This window comes from Neophocaena asiaeorientalis, unplaced genomic scaffold, assembly GCF_003031525.2.
Source record: "Neophocaena asiaeorientalis asiaeorientalis breed wild unplaced genomic scaffold, Neophocaena_asiaeorientalis_V1.1 scaffold204, whole genome shotgun sequence".
NCBI classification, from domain to species: domain Eukaryota; kingdom Metazoa; phylum Chordata; class Mammalia; order Artiodactyla; family Phocoenidae; genus Neophocaena; species Neophocaena asiaeorientalis.
Window position 1 is genome coordinate 4,312,994 of NW_020173922.1, and position 13,710 is coordinate 4,326,703.

A 13,710-nucleotide genomic window follows, 5' to 3' on the forward strand; every position below is an offset into this window, starting at 1 on the left:
AAAAAAAAAAAAAAAAACAATGGTGATTTTTTACAGAAATGGAGAAACCCATCCTAAAATACATATGGAATTTCAAGGGACCCAGAACATAAAAACACTGAAAAAGAAGAACAAAGTTGGAGGACTCACACTTCCTGATTTCAAAACTTACTACAAAGCTACAGTAATCAAAACACTGTGGTATTGGCATAAGGACAGACATGCAGACCAATGGAATAGAATTGAGAGTCCAGAAAAAATTACATATATGATCAATTGATTTTCAGCAACGGTACCAAGACAATTCAATGGGAAAAGGACAGTCTCTCCAACAAACTGTTCTGGATCAACTGGATTTCCACATGCAAAAGAATGAAGTGGACCCTTCCCTTACATAATATATTAAAATTAACTTGGGGCTTCCCTGGTGGCACAGTGGTTGAGAGTCCGCCTGCTGACCGGGGTTTGTGCCCTGGTCCAGGAGGATCCCACATGCCGTGGAGCGGCTGGGCCCGTGAGCCATGGCCACTGAGCCTGTGTGTCCAGAGCCTGTGCTCCGCAATGGAAGAGGCCACAACAGTGAGAAGCCCACATACCACAAAAAAAAAAAAAAAATTAACTCAAAATGGATCAAAGATGTAAATTGAAGAGTTAAAATTCTTAGAAGAAACATAGGGAAAATCTTCATAACCTTAGATTTGGCAATACTTTCTAAAATATGATACCCAAAGCATGGACGATAAAAGAAAAAATAAATAAATGGAACTCCTTCAAAATTAAAAAACTTTTGTGCCCCCAAGGACATTATTAAGAAAGTGAAAAGACAACTCAAAAAATTAGAAAAATATTTCTAAATCATCTATATTAAGGGTTTAGTTTCCAGAATATATAAACAACACCTACAACTCAACAAAAAAAAACAAGCAAGCTAAATTAAAACAGCCCAAAGACTTGAATAGACATTTCTCCAAAGAAGATATACATATGCCAACAGGGACATTAAAGGATTCTCAACATCATTAATCACTAAGGAAATGCAAACCAAAGCCCCAATGAGATACTGTACCATTTTACATCCACTACTATGGCTATAATTTAAAAAAAAAAAAAAAACAGAAAGTAACAAATGTTAACAAGGATGTAGAGAAACTAAAACCCTAGTACATTGCTGGTGGGACTGTAAAATGGTGCAGCTGCTGTGGGACAGTTTGGCAGTTCCTCAAAAAGTTAAACATAGAACGACTATATATATATAATCCAGCAATTCCATCCCTAGGTATATATTCCACCCAAAAGTTCTGAAAACATTGACTCAAACAGATACTTCCATGTGAATGTTCACAGCATCATTATTGACAAGAGCCAAAAAAGTGGAACAACTTAAGGATTCATCAACAGATGATTTTTTTTCAAATGTGGTACATACAATGGAATATTATTCAGCCATAAAAAGAATGAAATTCTGATACATGCTTCAACATGAATGAACCTTAAAAACATTATGCCAAGTGAAATAAGCTAGACACCAAAGGATAGATACTGTATGATTCTACTTAAGTGAAATATCTAGAACAGGCAAACTGGAGTAGTAAAAACATTTTGGTCAGTAAACTAGAGTGGAAGTCAAAAGAACTTAATCCAAACTGGCAAATGACCTCAGAAAGAAAGGCAGAAAGAAAAAAAATAACAAATTAAAAAAGCAAAAAAGAAAAACACCTTAGAAAAATTCAGAACCTGTCAGTATCAGCCCAGACCCTTATAAAAGGTTTTCGTGTTGGTCACTCAGCCCCAATACACCTCATTAGGCAGTTTACTCAAAAGAGTCTTAAATGAATTAATTATAAGGGAAACACCTCTGGAGAGCATGGGGTTTTACCTTTTCTCTTTCCTATTCCTGCCACACTCCTCCATGTTCCACCTCAATAAATTGGTCCTGTGACAAGATTGCAGCGGAACCCAAAGCCCTGCCTGAACCCACTATAAGAAGTTATTACCCAGTGACCAGCCCACAGCTTCTCGGGGGCAGACGGAAACTTTCCCTAAGGACATCTGGAGCCATGAAGGAAAACAGCCCTGCTGGACCGGCACTGTGCTAAAAAAGCACAGCCAAATGGAAAAGCAAAGGCTTGGGAGCTAAAAATAGATGCTATACTCACCCAGCAGCAAAAGCCTTTGCTTTCTGCCAGTTTCTCCCCTCTTTTTTTGTAGACAAAATGGAACGGCTGAGTGCCACATGAGCTTTCCCCAGCAACCTGGCTCCTTGGGGCACCAATCACACTGAAAGACACGGACTCAGTTCATAGCACAGCACTAGGTTTTGGACAGGTGCCTGGCCATGTCTGGGTGTGCAGAGGAGTGGGAGTGCAAGGCTCGGTGAGGATTAACATGGGACAGAAGCTGCCACATCAAGAATGAGAAGTCGGGCTTCCCTGGTGGCGCAGTGGTTGAGAGTCCGCCTGCCAACGCAGGGGACACGGGTTCGTGCCCCGGTCTGGGAAGATCCTACATGCCGCGGAGCGGCTGGGCCCGTGAGCCATGGCCGCTGGGCCTGCGTGTCCGGAGCCTGTGCTCCACAACGGGAGAGGCCACAACAGTGAGAGGCCCGCGTACAGCAGAAAAAAAAAAAAAAGAATGAGAAGTCAAGAAAGGCCCAGGGAGATGGGTCCCAAGAGGACACAGCCCTAGAGCTTCCCATAATGTCCCATACCTTTTTTATTCTTGCATCCTTGGCTGTGGGGAAAAGGAGAACAAAAAATGGAATTAGGGGACTCACAGCATTATCAGGACAACATACATTAAGAGAGAAAAGGATTATCCAAAAGCCACAGACTTCCCTTCCCCTACATGAGACCGTTCATGTGTATATGCATATACACACACACAGAGAGCTAGACGCTTCCTTCTTACAGCCAGGGATAAACACCTGGAACTGATGCTGGGGTGGGGGGGGGGGCGGGGAATGAGAGGGAACAGATAAATGAGAATGAAATCGAGGGCAAAGACAACAAATGAGCAGGAGGAGGAGGCCTAGAAGGGACTGAGGAAGAAGGAGTTGGGGGCAGCTGATGCACTAACAGCACACCCACCTCCTGGAGTGGGATGGCAGGCCGGGTGAGAGAAATGGCAGCTCCCACAGGGCTCCTTGCCACCTCCATCACCTGCACACACACTAACGCCCTCAGAAGCATTTTCTGACAATACTAAGGATGACAGGTCAATTCGCAAATGGATCCTTCATCCCCCCACCCCCAATAATTCCATGTGGACTGCACATCTGACCTATTCATTGGCTCCATGTATTTTCCCATGAATCAGAGATAAAGAGAGAGAGAACATGGTGGTGGGAGCAGTGCCTGGGGAGAGGCCTAGGAGCAGTGAGGCTGGGAGAAAGGTGTGAGACAGTTTCCCAGGCATTGCAAGGGTACCCAGAGAAGAAGTGCAAACTCTGCAGCACGCAGGCATGGGTAATGCTGTCCTCTGTCCTCATAAGGCCTGGCCTGTAACTATGTCACCTGGGCTTTGTCCTTATTCAAGAAGTGGCGATGGAGAGCAAGCAGGCACATTTTCCCTTGGGCTTTACACTGAAGCTGGGGGGAAGGGGGAAAGAGGGAAAGGAGAAGTGGCCCACAGTTTGGTTCTGCCAGGATGGTCCACCATCACAAGCAGGGACATAGGCAGCAGCAGCAGCAAAAGAAAACCTCAGACCCTGACATAAGTAAAGCCAAAGTCATGGAATCCCACTGAGGCATAGTTTGGCACTTGGCCTGAGGTTAGTGCCCTCCCCAAATTACTTGTCACCCACTAACCCTGAGTTCACCTGATCACCTGCTCCTGTACACCCTGGATAACAAACCTTCCCATCATCCTGGGCTCTCAAAAGAAGACAGAACTACATCTTTTCATTTATGGCCTTCTTCTGACTTACAATACCATCACTCAGTCCAGGAAAGGGGAATGCATTTCAGTGTTCCACCAGTAACTCTTTCCTTAAGTATCCTTGGGCTTTGAGACAAAAGAGATGATAAGGTACTTGAGATGCCCATTTTTCTATCAAAACTGGCCACGTGTAGTCTGTACTTCTACTTAAATAGAGGATGGATGCTCTCAGCAATCTGTATTGCCAGCCTGGAGCAGATGCTTGGGGCACAGGCGGGAGAAGGCCCTTGGACTCACTAGCCCTTGCCTCCCTGGTGCCTTATATTCTCCTCTCAATTCAGACAGGACTCTAGGAGGGGACTGGGCCGTTTGTAAACAAGACATCTTCCTGTAACTTTTATCTTCTCTTAAGGCAGGAACGCAAAAGAATGGCATGAGGATGGCAGGAAGCCAACAGAGGAAGGAGGAGTGGAACTGCTGGACCTCCTAAAGCTTCTGACATGCTGGTAGGTCCCATGGACAGTGGCTGCTCTCCAGTCTCAGGGCCAGAGCACAGGGGGAACAGGTAAACATCACAAGTGTTCTGGGCAGGGAGACCCACCTCAGCAGCCTGACTGGGAACGCTTAGAACTCCCATCTTATAAAATGCTCGTGTTCTTAACCTACAGTGTATGTCCATGTATTTGTTTCCCCAAATCTTTTGGAAAAAGTGAAAGGGAAAGAATTTCTACTTCCATCTTATAAGAAGGAAATTAAAGCAAAGAGATTTAAAACATTGGGTTGAAAGTATAGTACATGAATTTAGATTCAGACACATCTAAGGCCAAGTCTTCGCTCTGCCAATTTCTAGCTATGTGATCTTGGACACACACTTCGCTAGGCCTCAGTTTCTTCATCTATAAAATGGGCATAATAAGAGCTCCTACTTCAAAGAGTATTAGGGAGGATTAAATAAAACAATGAGTGGAAAGTACACGGTACAGCACCTGGCACCTAGTTATCACACCATCATTAGACCGGGGATGAGGACTTCCCCCTGGACCCACAGGCAGTCACAGCCAGGCCAGGTACCCTAGAAACACTCTCCAGAGCTCCCTGACTCCTGCAGGATCTGCATACCCTCTAGCTGACCCCACATCTCAAATTTTAGGACCAAAGCCTTTTGCTGGTTATCTGCTTTCAGGAGGTGAAGGAAACAAATGTTAGAGGAGGACCCCCACAGCTAAAAATGGAGAGACTCCAGCCAGTTTTCTGCTGAGCACTGAGGCAGACCCAGCCCATTCAGTGCTTTTCCCAGCATATTAGTGTCCAGAGAACCAGGCTACCATCGTGTAGAACTTCCACTTGCAGAAAGAGCTATAAGACAGTCTTCTGCTTTACAAACTGACAGAGGATGAACTCTTCCCACAAACACATTCATTACTATTTATGTGCTACACAAACTCATACACACACACACACATAGTCACTCACCTCTACACAAATAGAAGCTCACTGCCTAATTTGGGCAGACAAATATGAATCTGAAAAAACAATGCAAAGAGAACACTGAAAGGATAGTCCTGACAAGGAAGAACAATGTGCAAAGGCTTAGGAAGAGAAATGGATTTTTAAAGAATAATTTGAAGGACAAGAGAAGTAAGTTTGAAGAGGTCAGGCAAACAGGCTTTTTCCCCCATAAGACATAAACAAAGTCAGGAGGTAGACAGCAATTAAATAAAAAGAGGCTTTGAACTGCAAAAGAAATGTGGCTTCTAACCCCAGTCTAGCCCTAACTGGTTGGGAGGCTGGACCTGGAACATCCTTACGCCACTGACCATTTGTGTAATGGCAACAGTGTGTGCCCTAAATACTGAAGTCATGCCTAAGGCCATGCAAATGGGGACTGCTCTCAACAAACTCAAGGCACCCTAAAAGGAAAGTGATCAGGTGAGACTACTGGAGGGTAAAAAGTTCACAGTGGATCCAAGCCTCTGCCTGACCAGGCCAAAATCCGCTTGTACAGCCTGCAAGGGAGAGCCCAAGTGAGGCCTTTCCAGTGGCAACACAGAGACAGGTGCTGGCCCTGCCAGAGAGCACATGGAGCCAAGAAGGTCTCCACAGGCCCAGCTGGGACTGGAGCTCTGGAAGGAAGGCAACACAGGATGGGATGAAACAGGAAGTGGGCATTCCTGACCCCTCCTTAATACTCTGTACTCCAAAATGTGGGGGACATGGCCAATCCCATCCCTACCCCAGAAGAGAAGAGAACAGATCTTCAAGAAGGTAGCTAAGTCACTACTAAATATAAAATAGATAACCAACAAGGACCTACTGTATAGCACAGGGAAATACACTCAATATCTTGTAATAACCTATAATGGAAAGGAATCTGAAGAATAGATAGATATGTATAACTGAATCACTCTGCTGTACATTTGAAACTAATACAACATTGTAAATCAACTGTATTTCAATTTAAAAAAATTTTTTTAGAGGTAGCTAAGCATGTTAACAAAAAGCTGCAATCTCGGAGACAAAAGACAGTGCTCCCTCTAAAAGAAATCAGGTGACAAGTAGAGTGACTGAATAAACAGGAGCCCAGCCTGGCCCTCTCCAGACCTATCCTATTCAACCCCAGCCTTCAAAGAATCTGAATGCTAGAAGGCAGCTTAAGACTTAGTCTTCATTTGGACTGCTAACAATCCAAAAGACACGGCAGGCACTTGATACCTACACACAGAAAAAACAGAGTTCAATGCCTTCAGGTATGGGCTTGTCACTGCATCCAGGAAGGCTCTGGCAACTTCATGCCTGTTGAAGACAAAGAGGTAGAGAGGACTAGGGCAGAAGAAGAATTTTGGTGTCATCACCCAGAGGTGACAACCAAAGCAATAACAGATTTCCTGTATTACAGAGAAAACTTAAAGAGAAAGGAACAACGGGCCAAGAAGAGTTTTCAAACCATGACTGTACGTTAGGAAAAGAAAGAGAATGGGACTTCCCTGGTGGTTCAGTGGTTGAGAATCCATCTTGCAATGCAGCGGATGCCGGTTCAACCCCTGGTGGGGGAACTAAGATGCCATATGCTGCAGGGCAACTGAGCCTGCATGCCACAACTACAGAGCCCAGGTGCTCTGAAGCCCACATGCCACAACTAGAGAACCTGCGCACTGCAACTAATGAGCCTGCGTGCCACAATTAAGACCCAACGCAGCCAATAAATAAATAAACAATTTTTTTAAAAAAGAAAGAAAGAAAGAGGAGCAATCCAGGGACCAAGATGAAGAACATTAAGAATAGTGCAGAATTACACAGGTCAAGAGAGGAGGGAATCCTGAGAAAATCAAGTTGTGGGTTCAACAAAGTCAAGAGGTCAGTCAGAACGAGGATGAGAAAAGCCACTGGATTTGGCAACAAGGAAGCTGGAGGGCCCTTCAAAAGAGGGCACATTTGTGAAGAAATAGAGGCACAAGGGTAGAACACCTGGAAAAGTTGAGTAGGTCCACTTAAGTTTGGAGATTTGGGGCCACTTCTCTAAATCCAATTTTTTCAACCTTTCCCCTAGAGTCATAATGATAACAGAAAATACTGACCCCGGTGGTCATATAGAGAGATTCTCTGATGCCATATGGTAGGTTCCCTTGATGGAGTAGAGCTACGCCTCAACACACACATCCTCAGGATAGTGATGGACACAGTCACATCAGTAGAGAAAGGAGGCAAGGAGACAAAGTCTCCAAGAACAAACTCCCATCAGACACACAACTCCACCTTCTCTGAGCTCTCAGCCATGCCTCAGATCGCTCTGAAGCTTTAGTCCTCACACTCTGTAGAGCTGTAATAATCATAATTATAGCACTTGGACTGAGGGATAAAGAGAAATATCCCCATGACACCCGATTCCCTAGTATTAAAATGCAGTATTTGGGCAGCCCAGAAGAAAACAAATTCTGTATAATAATAATTATAGTCAATATTTATAGAGCACTTTCTATGTTCCAAGCAAAGTTCTAAGCTCATTTACTCTTCACCACAACCCTGTGATGGGGTTCTAATATGCTGCTTATTTTGCCCATGAGGGGACTAAAATTCAGAGAGGTTAAGTAATTTGCCCAAGTTCACACAGTCAGAGAGTAGTAGAGTCAGGAATCAAAGCCATTCCGGCCCCAGAACCCATGCTCTTTCTACAGACCATGCTGCCTTTCGAGTGGTCTATGAAATCAGCCATTCATTTTATTTGTTTTGCAACAATGTGAATAAAAAGGCACACATTTTGTGTCAGGAGAGAAATTTTTTAATGAGCCTACTGGAGTCCTCTTGCGGAGAGAGCCACTTCTACCACATCTATATTTCTGCACATCATACACACATATGCATGTACACACGCATGCACACACATTTTGATTAGTGAATGTCCTTCGCACAGCCCAGCCCACAGTAGAGACACAGATATTCAAGAAGAAGAAGGCCCTTGCCTCAGATTGCAACCAGTTCACTGGCACCCTGTGTGACTTGACCTCTTAACCTCCCATAACTCAGGCTCCCCAGCTGTACAAGAAGCAAAAGCATCCTTGCTCTCCCTCACAGAGACCAGCACAAAGCACTTCCCTCATACATATCCAACTGTCTGGAAAGAACTTAGCAGAGAGGAGGAGAGAACTACATTGGGTAAAAGTTGGCCAAGACGATATCCAAGCTCATTTACAACTAGTCTATGATCCTATTCCCCACGCATGAAATATATAGGACAGGATTGTTTCTACATGGCACATGAAGAAAATAGAGCCCAAAAGGGTGAATGGGGCTTGCCTAAGCACACCAGCAAGCAACCAGGCAAAGTAGAGAAATACACCAGCCGTGGTCGGTGTATTTTCCACTAGGCTCCAGACTGCACGTTTCTAGCGGGAAGTGGGCAAGGAAATCTACTCCTTATACTTGCTCCCCAACACTGCATGAGGTCCTTAGAGTGATCAGCCTGTGTCTCATGACAGCAGCCAAGGTTACCAAAAACTCTACTCAACTCCATCTCCACTCCAGACCTGGATTTCCACCCAGGTCTCCCCAATTAGTTGTGGGACTTAGGTCTAGCCATTTAACCTCTCTCCAAGTTTCAATTCCTTCATCTAAAAAGGGACTTAATAGTAACTATTTTGTAGGATGGGTGTTAGCATTAAATGAGATGACATGAAGCATATAGCACAATGCTTGACACAAACCAAGGGCTCAAGAAGCTTGTAGCTCTCACTAACAACTACTGTTAGAGAAAATTCTGAGCAAAGGACAGGATAAACAAAAGCAGTGAGGCTTCACCCCCATATAGAAATGTCTTCTGTTCTGATAATCAAGTCTCTCCTTGGAACCCAGCTTCCCTGAGCTGCAAATCTGCCCACACACCTAGACTACACTCTAGGTGGCTACAGAGGCATTTCCATTGAAACCTTTAAGCAATATTGGCTGGCTCTGCATCAGTGCCCACCGGAGAGTTGACTAAGAACAGCCACTTCAGAGCCCAGCTTCCTGGTGATTCAGGCCTGTCTTCATATTCCTGCTGCTGCTCTCATATCTCTAAGAGAGAACAGGGAAGGCAAGAGCAGCAGAGGCAAATTCAGCAGACTTACAGACTGCTTGGACCACCCTAGAAAGGGTCAGTTGCTATCCAGGGAGTAAGAGCTCCAGGGCCACCTCCTTCCCTCTCCTTTTAAACTAATAACTATATCTCCTAACAGTAAGCATGATGGGCTTTCTTTATAGCCTGCTCCCCAAGAATACCAGGACCTTCATACACTCATCTACAATCCACAGTCTGGGGCTGGAGAGGGATCAGAATTCATCTTTCCTTTCCCCTGCTGTGTCCAAACTTCCAGCAAACGTCAGGGCCTCATAGCGGGACTATGGTAGGATAGGGAAGAAGGTATGACTTCCAGTCCATAGCTCCAAGTGGACTATCTGCAAATCAGTAAGCACACCAACCCTTATTCTGTGCCAGCCACTCTGGCACTTTGGATTACAAGAATTCAGCATTCACACTCTAGAAACAGGTACCTCAGGTCCCCTGAGCACACTGGGAACCATACTGTATAACACAACATACAAAAGATACCATCACTGTCCGCAGGTGTTTTATGTCCTGTTGACCATCAGTGAGTAGCATGGTTTTCCATATCTGAGTCTCAGACAGTACAATTAAGAAGAAAGTGCTGTTAAGGAATATGCCGTGAGAAAATAAATACTGTTCTGGGCAACTTGAGACACAAATTATAACTTAGAAATGATTAGATGGGCAACAATTAGGGTGATCCTTAAACTAATTGAGGAACCCCAAGAAAACAGCATTTACCTACAGAAAACCTTAGCGGCAGCACAAGTACGGATCACCAATCACTGAACTCGCGACTACCATGTTGGCATTGAGTATGTCTTTGAGGTAAGTCAGCAACTGAAACAACATATTTTATTTTTAACACACCTGAGAGTCCAAGACTATTCATAATTCCAGATCCTTAAAAACTTGAAAGGAGGATAAATTTTAAAGTGTACACATTTACATACGTGGGCAGAAACACAAAAATCAGATGCTTCTCAACACAGCTCAGGGAGCCATAACTCGCGGTTTTCAGAATCCCACCTAACACCCAGAGAAAATCTCTGAGAGATTGTGGGAGGCTGGGTAGGTAGCCAAGAAACAAAGAAACCTAAACTCAGCACTTGGCAAGACAATTAAGGAGGAGAGGATTTTAAATGCATTGTTTCTGACTCTAAATATGTCTACATTTATTACCAGTTTGGGATCAGAAACCACATTTAGTTCTGCCGGTGACCACGCACTAAAAATATTAAGCAGAGTATTGCTTAGGAAATAGCAGTCCTCCCTGCTGCAGCAGCCCCATTTCAGAGCTGACTCTGCAATGGTCCCAGGGCTCCCCATCCTGGGCTTTGCTAAGAGCCCAGTCACAAGCAGAACTGCCACTGTCCTGACAAAGCCTTGCTTGCTTTTTAGAAAGCAGCAGTAGGAGCTTCCTTGGTAGTGCAGTGGTTAAGAGTCCACCTGCCAATGCAGGGGACGTGGGGTCGAGCCCTGGTCCGGGAAGATCCCACATGCCACGGAGCAACTAAGCCCATGTGCCACAACTACTGAGCCTGTGCTCTAGAGCCCGCAAGCCACAACTACTGAGCCTGCATGCCACAACTACTGAAGCCCATGCACCTAGAGCCTGTGCTCTGCATGCAACAAGAAGCCACTGCAATGAGAAGCCCATGCACCACAACGAAGAGTAGACCCCACTCACCCCAACTAGAGAAAGCCCACGCACAGCAATGAAGACCCAATGCAGCCAAAAATAAATAAATTTTTTTTAAAAAGCAAGCAGCAATAGGAGCCAGGGCTAGAGACTACACAACCTCCTCATCCTCTCCAAGGCTGTGTTACATGGTCAGTGAAATTCCATTTCATGGGCCTATAACAACTACAACCCATCTGACTGGGAGCTCCACAAGGGCAGGGACAATGTCCACCTAAACCACTGCTGTATCCTCATTGCCTAGCACTGTGGCAGACGCTCAAAAAATATCTGTTAGTTGAATAAAATTAATAATCTAAAAGGGGGTCACGTGGAATACACAATGGAAAATAATGTCAGTGAAAATATGAACTATAGTGAAACATGAAAACAGATACATAAAATACTGTTGAATGAAGAACATAATGGTACATGTATATGAAATATTAGTACTTTGAAAAAAAGTGTGTGTAGCCATCTCTGTGATCAGACATGAAGTTATTAGAATTATGGAAAGGTATGCTCAATGAAGTCTTTCTTCCTAAAATGTTAGATAGATGAGAAAATACTTAAACATTATTTTCAACACAGAACCTGTTCCCTTATCTACTTTTTTTTAAATAAGTTTATTTATTTTATTTATTTATTTTTGGCTGTGTTGGGTCTTTGTTGCTGCGCATGGGCTTTCTCTAGTTGCAGTGAGCAGGGGCTACTCTTCGTTGCTGTGTGCAGGCTTCTCATTGCGGTGGCTTCTCTTGTTGCTGAGCATGGGCTCTAGGCATGTAGGTTTCAGTATTTGTGGCACATGGGATCAGTAGTTGTGGCTCACAGGCTCTAGAGCGCAGGCTCACTAGTTGTGGCATACGGGCCCAGTTGCTCCATGGCATGTGGGACCTTCCTGGACCAGGGCTCAGACCCATGTCCTCAGCAATGGCAGGCGGATTCCCAACCACTGCACCACCAGGAAAGCCCTCCCTTATCTGCTAATTCGTTCTGGTGCCTGGGATCACAGAGACCTTGTTCAGCAAGACCATCCATCTATCACAGAAAGAGAGAGCACAAGGAAATAGCTGCAGTCTTAAAATCCAACTTATCAAGTTGACCTTTTTTACCAGAAGACTTCTAGTCTGCATCACCAGTATGCCTGGCTGCCAAGACAGGTAGCCAAGATGGAGGTGCAGAGACCAAAAAAAAAAAAAAAAAAGGATGCCAGAGTTCCAAATAGGTACCCCCACACAGCCCATGGCCTACTACCCAGCAACATGCCTATTAAGAAAGGTAGCAGATACCAATCCTTCTAAAATTTCCAAAAAAAGAAGGGAACACTTCTTAATTCATTCTGTGAGACCAGAATTACCCTGACAGCAAAGCAAGACAAGGACACTACAAGAAATCTACAGACCAGTACCCTTATGAATATACATGCAAAAATCCTCAACAAAATACTAGCAAGGCAAATTCAGCGGCATATCAAAAGGATTATACAACATGATCAAATGGGATTCATCCTAGGAATACAAGGGCGGTTCATCATATGAAAATTAATCCATTTAATACATTACATTGGTAGAGTGAAGGGAAAAAAAACACATGATCATCTCAATTGACATAGAAAAGGCAGTTGACAAAATCCAACGTCGTTTCGTGATAAAAACATTCAATAAACCAGGGATAGAAAAGAACTTCCTTAATATAATTAAGGTCATATATGAAGAACCAACAGCTAACATCATACTCAATGATGAAAGACTAAAAGTTTTTCCTCTAAGATCAGGAATAACACAAGGATGCCTGCTTTTGTCACTTAGATTCAACATAATACTGGACATTCTAGCCAAAGCAATTAGGCAAGAAAAAGAAATAAAAGGCATCCATATTAGAAAGGAAGAAGCAAAACTGTTTGCAGGTGACTTGATCTTATACAAAGAAAACCCTGAAGAATCTACAAACAAAAACTATTAGAGCTAATAAATTCAGCAGATACAAAAGCTGCAGGTACAAAATCAAAACTCAAATCAGTTGTATTTCTATACACTAACAACTAGCAATCCAGAAAGAAAATTAAGAAAATAATTCCATTTAAAATAGTATCAGGGCTTCCCTCATGGTGCAGTGGTTAAGAATCCACCTGCCAATACAGGAGACACAGATTCGATCCCTGGCCTGGGAAAAGCCCACATGCCATGGAGCAGCTAAGCCCATGCGGCACAACTACTGAGCCTGCACTCTAGAGCCCGCGAGCCACAACTACTGAGCCCACGCACCACAACTACTGAAGCCCACATACCGTAGAGCCTGCATGCCACAACTACTGAGCCCACACACCGCAACTACTGAAATCCATGTGCTCTAGGGCCTGTGTGCCACAACTACTGAGCCCGCATGCTGCAACTACTGAAGCCTGTGAGCCTAGAATCTGTGCTCTACAACAAGAAGCCACTACAGTGAGAAGACCGCACACCGCAATAAAGAGTAGTCCCAGCTCACTGAAACTAGAGAAAGCCCACACACAGCAACAGAGACCCAACATGGCCAAAAGTAAATTTAAATAAATAAATAAATAAATAAATAAAATAGCATCAAAAAGAATAAAATA

At 44.0% G+C, this 13,710-nt stretch overlaps 1 protein-coding gene across 3 annotated transcripts in view; it reads right to left on the reverse strand.

Annotated features, from left to right (window-relative positions):
• The window catches only part of SIL1 (SIL1 nucleotide exchange factor), a 282,845-nt gene that overhangs the window by 178,125 nt on the left and 91,010 nt on the right, over window positions 1-13,710 (reverse strand). The window contains exon 1 of one of the 3 annotated variants that reach the window (XM_024752382.1): window positions 2,687-2,711. The exons of the other annotated variants lie outside the window; for them this stretch is intronic. The gene's annotated coding sequence lies outside the window, so the exon portion shown is untranslated. Of the gene's footprint in view, window positions 1-2,686; window positions 2,712-13,710 lie in introns of those variants that run through there. 3 annotated transcript variants of the gene reach the window in all.